Genomic DNA, 5,556 nt, shown 5'->3' on the forward strand with positions numbered 1-5,556 from the left:
GTGCTATACGATCGTTCGTAGATATCGTGCAGGATCGTTCGTCGTTCGTTTTCCAACGATAATAATTGGAAGTGTGTACGTAGCTTTAGAGTACTGCTTCCATTGCTTCCAAGTCTCACAAGATTTTGGAAGGGATATTGTGATATCACTATTGCTCACTGGTCTCCTTGCTGGAGGACATGAGACGAGGAAGTAAAGCCCTGTCTTTACCATGATGGCCACTGTGACGGACGCCCTCTCAGCACCAGCAGGCTGAGAAGGGCCGTCACGGGCCAAGGTTACCACTCTGTTACCCCTTGCCAAACACACCATCACAGGTAGACTGCGCCAACGCACCGTTACCCTTAACAACCGCAGTTATGATTCTTCTTCTTTAATACTGTCTGCTTCTTAAGTACTCTCTGTGTCACCCACTGCCACTCCAGACAGGGATGTCTCAGCAATCACAATGTTATAGTAGCATTTTCGGGTTAGCAAGTTACACTATTTCTACTTGGAGCATTCAGGGATTCAGCTTACTCGTGTTATGCCCAATTTCACATTCACCCCATAAGAGTTAACAGAGAGACCACAGGTACTACAGACTAGTCTTTAGTCCTCTGCTGAACACTTTATGAACTGGGTGGACCAGTTAATTGTCCTAGCTGGGTCATGTATCCATGGTGATTAAGTACCACAGCTCTATTTGTCCTGTCTACATCCCCAGAAGTTCCAATTATTTGCTTTTTTTCCATCTCCTGTGCTCTACACTGTGGTGACTCCCTCCTGTCCTATGTGGTTGCATTATCGTTTGATCTTTGTTGCTGATCTTCGCCTCACCTGACCTTCCGGTAATTTGCCACCTAGACCAACCTCTAATTGTGTTCCACCTTGAGATTTCTCTACCCTTTGAATTCCATGCCTTGTCATTTTTCTGTGAATGATCTCAGCTCTGTTTTTTGACTTTTTGGACAATTTGGACTTATGCTATAGCCTTCATTTGCCACTGTGGACTTGTCTACCAAGTGAGCCAACCAGTCTTTTGCCAATCTTTAAACCCCTAGATATGATTTTTTGGGTACTGAAATCCTAGGGCAACCAAGTGCTGGAATGACACAACTGGCCTCTTGAGGCTGAGCCTGGGTTTGTCTTTAGGTGAAGACTTTCTTGTCTGATAAAGCATTGGTATTTGACCCAAGGCCTTACATTGGAGTGTCAATGTCATAGAAGCTTTGGGAAGGTATCGAATCATAAAAGTGTTTGGGGGGTACTATGTCATGGAAGCTTTGGTTGGATAAAATGAAATGGAAGCTTTGGTTGTAATGAGAAAAAGAAAAAAAAAAGATGTCAAATGCGGACTTGTTTAAAAACAATGACTTTCCCCAAACCTATTGATCCCCAGAGAACAAACCTGTTTCCATTTTGAAATATGCATCATTATTAAACTCAGGCAGGTTGCAAAAAAATTTATTTCCTATGAATTTTCTTTATGTACGCCTACAATAAGTTCCTTCATTACCTGGAGGCCCGATATCTCCATTTTTTCACACGTGGCCTACACTTGGCTCAGGTGATCACAATCTTTGGGATGTATTGAACAGCTCAAAACAAATTAAGTAAAAAAAAAATTAATTACTAGGCTTCACTGAAGGTTCTCTGGAGGTTATCATCAGGTCTTGGCATTCAACGTCGCTTGTTCTCATGGTGGTCACTTGTTCTCAGTAGTCCAGGAAACAATCCACACTGGTTTGGGTTAGGTTGTCCAGATGGTGACCAAACTGTTTTCATACACCTACAGTATGTGAGCCTTTCTAATCAGTAATTTTTTGTTAGGACATATTCAACCTGTGCTCATTAATAAAGCCTAACGATTTGCAATTATTGGCATGTCAGTGAGTTTTTGGTTTTTGTTCCTTGGAGGATCACAACTGGTATGGTGGATTTGGTTCCTCTTTACTTCATGGATATCTATGTTTGCTGTAAATCTAGAGACCAAAAAATTGCTTATTAGAATGTCTGAATATTTAATTAATTATTCTACGTAGGTGAGAGATGTGTGAAACTTAATCATATGTGGGTCCTAGTCTTTATTAGATGCTAGTTTGGCCTTATTACAGAGAAGGTCACTGTGGAACCACTTGGGCTTAAAAACCAAAATGACCAATTGTAAAAAGAGACCAACTAAACTATTTTGTTAATAGAAAGCCTTTAGCAGCCAACTAAATCTTGGGTTAGATTCCACAAATTGTACATACATAGTTCAGCTGCTGGTAGGGAAACAACACAAACTGCACTGTTTAACTGGGTCCAGGGTTTAGTAAAACATGAAAAAGTAAAAGCAGGAACATGATCAGTAGACGTTGTGGAAATGACTTGAACATGGAACCAGTACCATGAATATCACCTGTGAACAGGTCATCCACATCATCTGATTTATATAAGAAGACATTTAGACTTTCATGATCTTACAGAGTTCAGAATTCTACGTCTATATTGTACTAAAACCCTGCTTGGTTTAGTTTATGATCATCTGAAACAAAGAACACGGTCTACAAATAATTCTTGAGCACAAGTAAGTATGACATGTCCCAGAACATTTTTACACAAGACAAAGCTTTTGTAAATGCTTGACTAATTTTTCAAAAGCACAGTGTGATGACCTGGCGATTGTTTAATTGTTTAAATACTGTATTTGATGAAATGTAGCGGATCTTTCTGTGTAATCAAAGGCAGTTGTGTAATCAGCAAAGTGTTGAAAACGAATAATGCTATCGCAATCAATCAGAACAGCCTATTTTTAGATACTGTGGTGGCCTGGATCTCCTCTATTATAAAGAAAATAGAACATTTGAGCTTGGCATTCTGGTACCCCAAATGGGACTGGATCCAACTCAAGTTTAGCGTTGCTGTTTGGATTTGTGTAAAGTCAAATTTAGCCAGAATATCTGTCATGTGGGGTTGGTTGTTTGGTTGTTTAGTGTCCATGTCCCTTCATCCATCCCGTCAGAAGATCTGACGAGGGTGGACAAGTTCACTTTGCATGTTTAGGATTCACAAAACCCAAACTATGGTTCATTCTCTTAAAGGATCCATATTTTTTTAGAAAATAGATATATGAACTACAAATATTTGAATAATTCTCCAATTATTTATAGCTGATATTCTGATATGAAGCTTGGTGGGTGTATCAGGTACTCTGCAACCACTAGAGGTAACATATACGTCTAACCCTTCTGAAAATGTAGCCTGAGGGTTTTGGGGTTATCAAAATTAGCATGTTAACCTGATTGCAAAATCTCCAAAATATTATTACTTATAATTTTATGTTCTTTTTTACAGTTACATCCAATTTTTCCTTACATCCAATCTTGCTTTTTCTCTGTCATCTGTACACCGGTGACTGCCCCATTGGCAGGTGGCTGGCCCATAAAAAGTTTGGGGCAGCATTAAGCAACGGGTTTGTTCAGTTGGAAAAACCAAACTAAATGTTGGATTTTTGGGGTTCAGATTTGGTCACCTGCTTTTTTGACAAATGAGGAGAAAGGTCACTGATGAAAAAGGAACAAGAATTATGAATTCATATTAATAGGGATTGCTGGTTTAGGTATTCCAGATTAAGAAGATTAACATGTAGCCATGTCCATGATTACCACCATGAAAAAGTCATCAAGTTCCACAAGAGGGATATACTGGTTTATATTATAAATACAGAACCCGGTGATCCAGCAAACCTGGACTGGATCTGGTGCGGAGTTGGAAACATTTGCTAACAAACACTTTTAGGAAATTCATTACAGATTTTTTGGATCACCCAGCTTCACCGTTGAAAGTGTATTTTCTCCAGCCTCGGAGAGCAATAATAAATCAGGGCCTAAGAATGCACCTAAAGACATTACCATTCACTATTTATTAGGCCAGCAGAGATGTGGCAACTGAGTCCTTTCTGTCTAAAAACCTAAAATCTTTTTTTTACTTCAGGCCTATATTTTGGCTTGGCCCGGACCACAAACCTGCTTTACCGTAAACCCTTGCATTGACCTCAACTTTTTTTTGTCCATTTAGGTCTAGTCCTCTCTTGGGTATCATTATCTTGCTGGGGTTCCTTTATATGACATATAAGAACCAAGTATTGTGCAAACACAGAAGGCTTTTGAGAATGATGGCTACTCATGGTAGAGTTGTTATGCCTAAAACAATTTGTTTGTCTATTTGTTCATGGTGATGGCTTAGCTGTACTGGTTCATTCCCTATGGCAGGAACACAACTTGACCCTAATGGATCCTTCCTAATACAAGCCTTGTACCATGATTGCTAATGTATATTAAATTTGTTGAGTGTCTTAGCCTTTTCCAAGCCTCCTATCTTGTTGGGTTTATAATTCTGTCACCATGGGGAAAACTTGATGCCCAAGACCCACAAACTTTTTTTGATATGAGCTCTTTTTTAATTTATTCTGTGATATGTTGGTGTATTTATTATACTTTTCTGATTATTCTGATTAAGCTACAAATACTTTTAATGTACTTTTTGATGGATTGAACAGATGGGACCTTTTTGGACAAGAGGTCCTTCTGTACCAGGCTTGGTCAAAAGAGCCAGACTTTTGCAATACTGGAACATTTAGACATGGAGGAGGGGGGCCCAGAAAGCATACCTAATATAGGGCCCAAAAATTTCCAATACATACCTCTAGGAACACCACTATCTACTGAGTAGGATCCTAGACATGGACATTTAGGAACACTGGGGTGCCCAGCTTCTGTAAACCCAATTAATTGGGTTGGAAACTTTTACCCTATGAAATGAGTTTCCCTTTAGTCCATACGATGTGTATGAATGTATAGTACAATATAGTACTATATATAAATGAGCACGGTGTCATACTTTTGGCTTTTTGGACATCTATAAAAGATTCCATGACTTTCATGACTTTCCTGGCATTCTAGGCTCATACCCTAGAGTGGTTGTCATAATAACTTTTTATTGGTTTGGTAACTTATTATATGTGTTCTAATTCCATCAGCCACCTAATAACGTCATTCATTCTTATTACTTTGTGTGCCATTTCCCTCAGTTTATTGTTTATTGACACCAACCAACCCATTTTTTAAATCATGGTCCTATTCAATATTCAAGTATGGAAACCATTGGCAGCCTACCAGATCTTGGCTAGCTTTAGCCGGACCTGTCCAGACTAATGTGGAAGAATGTGTGGTATCAACTGGACTCATTTTGTGTTATCTATGCTTTACAGTATGGGTTTCTACTAGAATTGTTTTGTGGAGTAGTTCCTAGTCCTCACCACATGATAATCCAGGCTTTGGGTAAATCCATGGTGGAACCACATTCTATTACATGAATGTAACTAAATGAGACATCAACCCATTACTTTTCCTGGTAGTGCTGAGATCAGATGGAGTTCTGTTCAATTACCTCAGTAACCAATAAGATCTTGGCTTGCCTTATCAAAAGATCAGTTCTGATTGGTTGCTTTCGGTTATGGCCATTATCCATTGTTTTCTTTTTTTGGTTGCTAAACCTTCTTGTTAGAGGTAGAAAAACAAGGTGATATTTCAG

At 39.0% G+C, this 5,556-nt stretch overlaps 1 protein-coding gene across 4 annotated transcripts in view; it reads left to right on the top strand.

Annotated features, from left to right (window-relative positions):
* Positions 1 to 5,556, top strand: part of LOC140339046 (oocyte zinc finger protein XlCOF8.4-like) — a 236,061-nt gene that overhangs the window by 59,927 nt on the left and 170,578 nt on the right. The window lies entirely within an intron of this gene.

This window comes from Pyxicephalus adspersus, chromosome 10, assembly GCF_032062135.1.
Source record: "Pyxicephalus adspersus chromosome 10, UCB_Pads_2.0, whole genome shotgun sequence".
NCBI classification, from domain to species: Eukaryota; Metazoa; Chordata; class Amphibia; order Anura; family Pyxicephalidae; genus Pyxicephalus; species Pyxicephalus adspersus.